Source organism: Pocillopora verrucosa, chromosome 9, assembly GCF_036669915.1.
Source record: "Pocillopora verrucosa isolate sample1 chromosome 9, ASM3666991v2, whole genome shotgun sequence".
NCBI classification, from domain to species: domain Eukaryota; kingdom Metazoa; phylum Cnidaria; class Anthozoa; order Scleractinia; family Pocilloporidae; genus Pocillopora; species Pocillopora verrucosa.
The window spans coordinates 7,128,446-7,138,939 of NC_089320.1; the positions used below are offsets into that span (position 1 = coordinate 7,128,446).

Below are 10,494 nucleotides of genomic sequence, written 5' to 3' on the forward strand. Positions count from 1 at the left end.
CATTTGACATGTACAGTACACTGTAAGAAACAGTGTACGCTGTATGAACAAGTAGACGCATTAGAGACAAATACAACCGAAGAAAATCATGCCACCAAGAAACAGAATCCTACTTGAACAGCGACAAAGAATTATTCAAGCCTTCGAAGATGTTAATGAAGATTATTTGATGGTTGCCGCTACTATCGAAGTAAACCGAACAACGGCAAGAAGTATCGTAGCACGATGCTTGCGAGAGTGAAGGATCGCGGAGAGACCACGAGGAGGAGCAAATCATGTTCGAGTAGATGATGAAATGAGGAATTGCCTGAATGACATTTTAAACGAAAATTGCCTGCTAACACTAGCACAGATAAATCAAGAATTGAGACAGCGTCTTCCAAGAAAACCAACAATCCATGACCGTACAGTAGCAAAAGAAAGACTGTCACAGGCAAGGCTAAATCTTGACCCAAATGATCATGTGATTTTCATTTAGGACGGCACACCAGCCCACAACATCCTGCCATTCCTGGTCCTAATTCTGATCTTAAAAAGCTACCGCCTTACAGCCCATTTCTTAACATCGTAGAGCAAGCAATAAGTGCCTTAAAAGCAGCCCTTAAAGTGGACATAAGACGTCCATAGCAGCAAGAATAGATGAACAACAGAGCAGAGGCAAGACGATTAAGCCCTGCAGACAGATAGACACGTGATAGACACTATCACGGCTGCTGAATGTGGATGGTGGTACAGATTTATGCAAACGTACATTCCAAGATTTTTAAATAATGAAGAAATTGAAGGAAAATTACAAAACATTACAGTACAGTACACTGTAAGAGAACAATTTTGAAATTTCTTTTTCCCTAGTTTATTGTTATTATGCACTTATCAGCGGCCATCCCAGGGGGTTGACCCGGGGACGTACGGGGGAATAGCGCGGGATTTGCTGACTTTTGTCGCCAATTTCTGGCTCGCAACGGAGGCATTGGACCGCTTTTGCACTTCCGAGGCAAGATACACGGGGAAAGACCCGCGGGATTTGTAGCATCGCCGCCATCTTGAAAATGAAAGATCCGGCCCGCGGGGACTGGGTATTACCGTTGAACGGCTTCCAAAATGGCGACGGAGAAAAAGGTAAGCGTGTCCTACGTTTCTCTCGTGTCTGTCCCCTTTTGTTGGTCATCCTAACACAGCGAAAATATTTTTCGCAAGAAATCGTTGAAATTGTCCTTCTATGACTTACAAGGTATAAAGCTGAACCTCACTGTGTGCAGAAAACAGGTGGACTAGCTATTTTTTCTTACTGTATATATTATTGTTTTACTTTGATTGCGTTACAATTTGGGAGTCCTTTCAAATTATGCTCCCGGGGGAGGGACAGTGGTAGCTTTTTGTGGAAGAATACTTGCCCTGGGTAGGTGGAAGTTCGTAGTTACGAGTAAATACAAGTTCGCACGTAGTTCCCCGTGGTCAACCCCCCGGGATGGCCGCTGATAAGTGCATTACTACACACGTTTGTCAGTTCACGTTAATGATTAACCATTTTCAATAAACGAATGTATGAAGGTGCAATTAATTGTATTATTGTATGTCTCTAATACGCAATTGATTGTCATACTGTGCAATTGATTTTCCATTGGTGTTAATGATCAACCATTGCGCGAGATTGAAAGTATATTTGTCGTGTTTGTTTGTTCATCCGTTGATGCTATTGAATGTTAATATATATGCAAATAGCGTTCTTGAAAATTCGTCCGCGTTAATGAAGTTCATGGATGTGCTAATGAATGTATATTTGCCGTATAGTTTCAACTGTTGACGTAAATGAATGTACATTTTGCGTAAATGAACAGCAAAAGGTGTAAATGTGGCACACCAATAATCCCCTCATGGTACTTCCTCGCGTGTATTCTCTAACCACCCGCCCTCGATATCCAGGTGTCACCTGATGCGTGGTCTCCATGTGTAACGATAGGAGGTTCTTTACTCAAATAAAAGCATTTACTCGAGTTTATTTGATATAAACTAAATTGCAAAAAATGGCAGCTTGTTTGAACTATCATTTTAGCAGCCAAATCAAACGTGAATAAGTAGTGGCTTCGGCTAGCGCCTTCATTAGAATTTCATTCTTCGTCTCCCGCGTCTTTGGAATGTTACGAGGCAATTTCTCACTTGAAAGTACTTGCATTAATGGACTAAGGCCAGTTACTTGCGAAACGCGTTCATGAAGCTGTCACGCAACGCAGCTCGTAGGGAGAGTTACGTGACCGGATATATTTAGACAGCTTGCTTTCTTAAATCAAGCGTGGCTGTCAACATGTTGAAAGGGAGCAAAATATTTTGTCAGATGAAGATTATTCGCCGAAAAACATACTTTATTAGGGTCGAATACGGATTCCTGATCGCAGATCGCGTAAAATCATGAGGGGGTTTGATGCTTTCTCTTTATTTCATCTTTTCAAGATGTACTACTTTTCGTTTGAAAATGATTTCTCGAGTACCAACAATAGATTTAAATAGGACAACATAAGAGACTAAGCGATTTTAAAAGTGGTATCACACAGAAAACCAAGGGAATATCAAATATTTTTATATTTTACCTCTCAGATTCAGAGATACTGTGGTCATTTTCAAAAAAAGAAACATTTTGTAACTACTGTGGGTCAACATCCGCGAAAATCATACCTCAAATTTACGTGCAGGATCGTGGATTGTTTGCATATCTGCGACACTCTCTTGGCTGGCTGCACTGGGATTTATGTTTAGCTTTGGAATTTTCTTTCCTGTGGTTATTAATTATTTTCAGGATAGAAGAGAGAAAACGGCTAAGGAAACTGAGTTATAAATGTAAATATTTTATGTGACTTACAGATTTCAGGGTATCAAAACAGTGTGGTCGATCGATCAAGAAAACTGACACTTTCTCTTTAGAATCTATAATCTCCAATTGTGAGCAAAATTTTGTTCGGAGCCTAATCAGAGAGCGAAATTGAAGGAATTAAAAACTCCTAATAAGAAAGGTATTTGGGGTGTACGATGACAGACTGCACATTTTTTATCTCGGTGAAAGACGACCGTAGTGACCCAAATGCGGTTTAGACGCGATCCCACCGCGATCCGAGCGCGATCCTATCATGAATTGGGGAAATCATGTTACTGTACAGGGTTCACATGAAGAAAAAGAGTTTCTCCCATCAATGATGAGAACTGATATACCGTGGGGTGGAGTAATAGGAAATAATATGCTTTCCCGTCTTTTTCTTTTCTTTTCCTTTTTTTTCGTCAGCTTGGTAGGTTCTCTGGCCATTGCTATCATCTTTTTCAGTGGACATGCGTCTGGAGTTCTTGTCAGGCGATTTGGCTGCCGTGTCACCACTCTATTTGGAGGGTTCTTGTGCACACTGAACCTTGGCCTTTCCTCTCTGGCAAGAAACATTAACGTACTGTTTCTCACCTATAGTGTGCTCTATGGCTAGGGCACAACTTGTGTGTTCTCTGCAAGCCTCAATATCATCAACAGGTACTTCAACAAGTGGCGCTCAATGGCCACTGGGATTGTAATGTGTGGTCAAGGATGGGGGGTCCTTATTCTAAGTCCCCTTTTGCAGACCATGATAGCCACCCTTGGCTGGCAGAACACCTACAAAATAATAGCCGGCGTGGTTCCAGTATTGCGCCTGTCTGGTTTTACTTATAGCCCCAATGTACAGATACCTGATATTGACAAAAATGATGTGGCTGAAAAGGACGCTGAAATAACCAGTGGCGGGGAGAACCCAAAAGAAGGACAGGGGAGGATGGAGTTAGGAGAGACTCAGGAGCAGCAGAACAAGTCAGGATGCTTGTGTACATAGCAGTGTGGAAAGAACCGAAATTTGTAGCGACTGTCATGATGTTCACTCATTATGTACCACAGATTCATTTGATAATTTTAATTTTATGGGAGGGGTGAGAGATGTTGATGCAAAAAAGTTTTCGCGATGGCGGAGAATGACGGGTGTATTTTGTCAGATTAGCTTAATAATCCCAGACAAGTTTACATCTCCTGTATCAATAACAGTCGTGTCTGTTTAATATTACCTTGATTTTCAATCCTGCTATTTGTTTTTAGGTGAAATATTGCGAGGAATTTGGAATCCAAGCTGGTGCAGCCTCCAGACTCTTTGTGTATTATGGAATCGCTTCATACGCGGGGAGACTGGAGGAACTTTCTTCGTCATTTTTCTCCTGCTTTCGTTTTTGTGCATTGCTTTATCTACTGAAGCCTCTCGTAAGTTACAATTTACTCTTTTGGAATATTTTCTGATAACTTTTTGCCTTCTCTGAAAGTTGTAAAAGTTGCAAAAGCTGGTTTCTTTGGCCGAATTTCTAGGATGTGGCTCACCACTCGGAATTTTGCGGACTAATATCACGATACCAGATAATCGACTGACAGCCTCGAGCCACGACCCGCATTTTCCCGCGGCTTATGGCCGACTTTACCTCTCGGGTTGGGCCCCAAAATCTCGGTACAAGGAGTATTTTCCACATTTTCAAGTAAACCTGGGTGCTATGCATCTTGTTTGTGGATTTGAAATCCAAGGCTGTCTCGCTATGGGGCCACGCCCCGGCTGGGTAACAAGATACAGGGTCCAGGTATCACCTGAAAAGGACTATTGGGACGACTGGAATTTCATAAAGGTGTGGTTTTTGCCTGACTTATTTTCTTGAGTTTCCCTTTTCCTTTTTTTCACTTAAAGATGCCTAATTGTGGAGATCGTGTTTGAAAAAGTAGAAAAGTAGAACTACTGACCTCCCGACTATGATATTTCAACGTATTTTTTGTTTTCGCCGCAGCCGGAATTTTACGGAAGCACATCAGCCAGTGCGAAGCCGGTCTACAGCGAAGCGAAAGAACGAAAACTTGGGCAATATCAGTGTCAGAATATATCCAGTAGCTAGCGAGAATAGGATATGCATGAAGGTAGAAATCTATGGATATGCTTTTGGTAAGTATTCCGTTTTATTTTGTTATTGATGATAGAAACGCGGTGTATGATCGTGTGACCCTCGACGGGAAACGTGTACTGAAGTGAACGCACATGAAAATGACACGTTAAACAACAGGCATAGAGTGAAACGAAGCGGCGACCTCTGAGCAGTGGCGTGTCTGATGGCACGATTAATTAAAATTTTCCTTTTGTTTATGCGGCTCGCTAGGAACAAAGGTGCGTGCCAAGAAGAACCGAATACTATGTTTGTCGAGTATAGTGAATCCCAGAGTTCCAAATAGTACGGCCGTTCCAGACTTAAGAAACACCTATTCTTGTTACAAAAATAGCAAAAGATGAATGCAGAATTGTATTCCTAATGAACTTCGTACAAATCTCTTTTGCAGTACGATTTAAAGGCATATGAGAACTACCTGTCAAGCGGTAAAAATAATTTACAAAAGATGATTTTTTTTCGCTGAACTAACCATTTTCCTACGTAGGTTTTCGCCGTTCATGACAAGAGATTGAAAATTAGTCTTAATATATGTCAAAAGGAAAGGGGTTTTATTTGGAAAAAGTTTGCGGATGAAAACTTTGACCAATGAGAGAGGAAATGGGAGAGACCTGATTTATGCATTTCGCGCTTGAGTCATAAATCTGAGCGGAAAAAACTCAGTTGGTAACTTGCAGAACAGATATTAAACTCGGCTAGTAAGAGGTAAATATTTCGTCCAATTTTCTTCACACAATAAGATTTGCTGTGATTTGTTTTTAGCCAAGGGTATGGATGTATTTCTCCCTCTGTTCAAGCCTGATGCCATGAGATCAGAAGTGAACTACCGTCGAGATTCCGTGAGCCGAGTGCACGATGGGGGTTTAAAGGTAGAATTGAAAAGCGGAAAAACAATCGAAACTAAGCAGCCTGGAGAGGTATTTTGAGATTTTTTTTTTTTAATAGGGGACAGTTAATTTTTTTCCCCGGAAGGGGGGGGGGGGGGGGAGGGGGTGATTTTAGGGGGGGCGGCTTGGTTATCAGGGAATAAATAAGGGACGGGGGATCATTATGTTGCATAGCCTTAAAAGGGGATCAGCTGAATTTTATTGTGACAAAACCTTAATCTTCCTCCTCCGATCTCTCTTCCCCCCTGCTCCTACAGGCGATAAACAATAATACAATGATTGGTCCCTCCTAATGGTTGAAATCTTTGCAGGCAACTCTCACTTTACCTATCTCCTATTCCTACGAACAGAAGTTCAAGTAATCCGTGGTCAGAAAATACAAATAAATGTAGACAACTCCTGCTATTGAGGAATTGCAGACACTTCATACGTTCCCGGAAAAGCATTTTCATTGTTCTACTCTTATTTAACCACAGAAAAATTCTGCGGTTTTTCGAGTACTCATGTTTTCCCTAAAACATGTTCGTAAAACTATTTGGTTATCAATTGGAGATATGCATTTTATGGCCACGTTATGCAAATAGCTAATACGCGTTTCCTTCGATTTCCTCTTTTCGTGCCCGATTTTTTAAATCATGTACTGTTTGGAACTTTAAGACTTGCCCGGTGCCAATGAGTAGGCTGAAATTTTTTGTGCGAGTATGGTTGAGATTGTTACTGAAACACACCTACTCATTCCAGATTATTCCAGCCATGGTGCCGTTAGAAGGAGAGCTGAGAGTTAACGCATGCGTTCTCGTTGAGGCTGGACGTACTTACAAATCAGGTCGCGTACATGGGATATCAAGCGCCTCTGGAGAGCACTATTTGATAGAGATCTTTGATGAAGATAAACCTCGAAAGTTCACAGTCAAACAAATTTTTCCTTTTTTTAATGCTTTGTGTAGTAAGTATTTTTGTTTTTCAATTCATTGCCATGTGTTACGATCCTATTAGGGACCGTTCTTTTTCTTACGGGGTAAGAGAGGTCAATGGGATCTGAAGGGGGGGAGGGGGGTCTCGGGGAAAAAATGGCTTCAAAGAGGGTGGGAGGCATCGAAAAAAATGGAGAAAGGAGGTTACGCGAAATATTTTAGTAATTGCAGAGTATATATGGTTCTTATTATTTAAATAAAAATACAAATAGGAAAAGAAACAAAAGGTTTCTAAACCAGACATGGTTTGATGCTACTCTGGTTTAAAGATTAAATGAATGTAACCGAAAAGTTACAATTCATGGACCCAACGTTTCGAAACTCCTTTCTAGTGCCTTCATTAGGGGTGATCTAAACGTCGCAACAAGAGGTCCTTTTATACGATCAATAATTAGCTGCCTTTTTTTCTGACGAGGTGTAAATAGGCGTCAGGAAGTAAACCGCCATCATCACGATTTAAAGGAGCGTGTGCGGATTAATATGCCAGGCTTCCAAACAAAGGCGCTGGTGGTAACACCGATCAATGGTGATAATTTTGGACTTATCCCTCCCAATTTTATGGTTGGTTAGGCATGTGTGCTCCAATAAAGCTGAACTTTCTCTTTTGCAAAAGATGTTGCAGAATTCTCCACGGCGTTAGGGAAAATCTCTGCGGAGTGCTGGTTCGACAATCAATAGGACATTATCTTTCCGATTTTTTGCGTTTATTTGCGATCGCCACAATATCCGAACTTTCTATATTCAATCGTTTCCAAATCTTCTGTTACAAGATAATGATTCTAATTATTTGTAACCCACAATTCCTCCAATCGCTCTAACGAAGGGCTAACGCTCGAAACGTCAGCTTTTTTACCCTTTATGGTGGCCAATTTACGTTTCAACTCAGTTGTTAACACTAAAAATACCAACAATTTTCAAAGCCAGGGTACAGCTATGAAAAGAAACTTTATCGGCTTAGTCCTTTACAGCGTCTCTCTGCTAATCTGCCTCCTCGTCACCATCGTCAAGCTATTCCTCATCATACTTGCTGCTGTGAGCGTTGCTTTCGTCGTTTTCAGCCACGGCATACTCTTTAGGATACGTGGCGCTGTACACTTTATCTCTAACCTCTGCTTTGAGGTTTATTATGAATCTGCTTCCTGGTTGTTCACTGAAATGCATTCCTTGCAAGAGCTGTGCGATGTATGCTGCAACTCGACCAAACTGCAATGCGGAAACATTCTCAACGTCGATGCATCCTCCAAGGACGGTATATGGCAGGGAGATACAAAGATATTTTGGAAGATCATTGCCTAACAAGTTTCCGACACAAATACTATCCGCAAGTAAGACGTTTGATTTCAAACCTTTTCTTTTACCTTTCAACTGATTTTCGACGCTTTTCTTTTTTCTTGCCTTGTTGGTATATTCCTTTCCAGGTTATTGAATGTGCTAGGAAAATTTACGCTACACCCTTCTAGTGTCTCCTTATCTTGCAATACCTTTAGCACCTTGGCCGCGACGCATGAAGAAGTGTGTAGAAAATCTCTTTGGCTTTTCTAGATTTCAAATTACAATTCCCACCCCCACCCCCTTCTTTTTTTGTATTCCCGCGCGGCGCGTGTGATTTCAAAAATTTGTCAATCACATCAAATAACTCTAATCTCGACATTGAAAATTGACGTTTGACGTGGACATTTGGGCTTTTTATGTTGTTTGTTTTTCGGAGTCTTTTTCAGATATTTTTTGGCTGTCTTTCACGCAAACGTATCACCCCTTTGTTCGGAAATTTTAGAAGTTTCTGAGCTTTTATTGGAGCCACATGTTATGGTTAATTTAAAAAGTTCAGTGTATATTTTTCTACGGAGTCTGGAATCTAGCCTCATTTTTCGTAAATTGATTTTTTACCTCGTGAGCACATTCTTCTCCTTGCTTCAAGGTAAGTACATCAGACTAGAAAAGTGTACAAAGCATATGTTTCAAGGCTTCCAAGGCTATTCAGCTTCTCACGTACATGAAATGATTTCGGACTAGTGTAATGTTTGTTTAAATTTTTACTTTTCTGCGATACAATCGTATACATCTTTCATGTGTGAAAAGGTGGACTGAACATGTGTCGACTGCTATCACCGGCAGGATGTAAAATCTAAGGCCAGATATCCGTATGGGGCGTTGAGTAACTTTACGGTTCACTCCCATATCTTGCCACCACGTAGTAAATGCTCGCAATAATAAATTCTTCGGACTCAGTTAATCTCGAGGGTTCTTGAAAGCAATCACAAAATGGGCAATCCTTGAAATACTTCTAGCACATTTGCCAGGTGGGAAAGGTGTCTTGACACAAATAAATGACGGTGATAATGACGGGTATGTTTGGTCAAACGAACTAAACACTCTTTATCGTTCTCCTCCGATCATCATATCATCCAAGACCAGTAACCCACCTTATTCAGCTTGCACAATTTTCCCAGCAACCTCGTATTTGTGGTCTAAATCACAAGTGTGCATACATGACACACTACTAGATTCGAACTGAAAGCTGGCTTCCTCCGCCCCCCAGCGACCCACAGCCGCATACCGTATGATCGACGCTCGTGTTTCCAAACAACCATGCCTAAAATCATAACTCTTGCGAGCACATTCAGTAAGGCGGCCGATGACAGTTACCGAGCAATTTCTTTTATAGAATATTTTTACCTCTTAACCACAAAGTGCCGTATAACACGAATTTTGTTTTTTGCATTTTTTGATTGATATCTATATGTCAGAACTTAGAATTAATTGATTTAAGCGACTAGGGAGTGTGCCTTGAAAGTAGGATTGGCGGCTTAAAAAGTGCCCCCATTAAGCGCGCGGGCCAAAATGATCAGCACCACAATGTTTTCAATTAGAAACTTATCCCTTTATGCATATTTAAATGCACTACACACGCCTTATGTTCTTTACTAATGATTATTGAAGGCGAAACAATAATAAGTCAGCGTGTTTTGAAAATTAGGAAAGTGTCTTGCTGGGACTATTGTAGAAGAGAGTGGGCGTGATTGACATTGGGAAGGCAAATCATACTTAGTGCAACCATCATCGGACGCAAACTTGGGCCAAACCACCTCTTCTACAAATGATCCAAACTTTGTTGACCCGCAGCACTGTTTCACAAATGCAAGCAGAAGAAACCGCGTGGGACTTTCAATGGCACGATGTTAATCGAACATCGTCGGTCTTCTTAATCTTTACCACAAATAAAGCTCTAATCTGTTCCTATACCTTAACAGCAAAATATATATTTTCAATCGGACGCTGAATTGCAAATTTATTGTGAAAAAAATGAGGAGGAATCACACTACAGGTCTTGTGTGTTATCTCTTACTTCGCAATAAAATATTATCAAAGTGACATTATTTGGCATAAATTAGAGTGACGTCACGGAACACGATTAGTGACAGGTTTGCGTAGACGTTCCCTCGCTTCTGTTTCACCTGCTGTGGGGGTTGGGGGTGGGGGGGGAACGACTAACACGCTAGGCTAAACATCAGGCTCCACCGACATGGTTCGCTCATAAAAGGTTTGTAACATTTACGCAGGCCATTCTGGTCAGGGGGGACCAACACCTCTTACACTTCGTTTTTTCCCTTTTTTTTGTTTTTAATTTTATTACAATAAAAAAATAATGATAAATTTTTTGG

The 10,494-nt window shown here is 41.0% G+C and overlaps 1 pseudogene; it reads left to right on the forward strand.

Annotated features, from left to right (window-relative positions):
• Positions 1 to 1,049: 1,049 nt before the first annotated feature.
• On the forward strand, positions 1,050 to 6,844 carry LOC131782292 (monocarboxylate transporter 8-like; annotated as a pseudogene).
• The last annotated feature ends 3,650 nt before the right edge of the window (positions 6,845 to 10,494 follow it).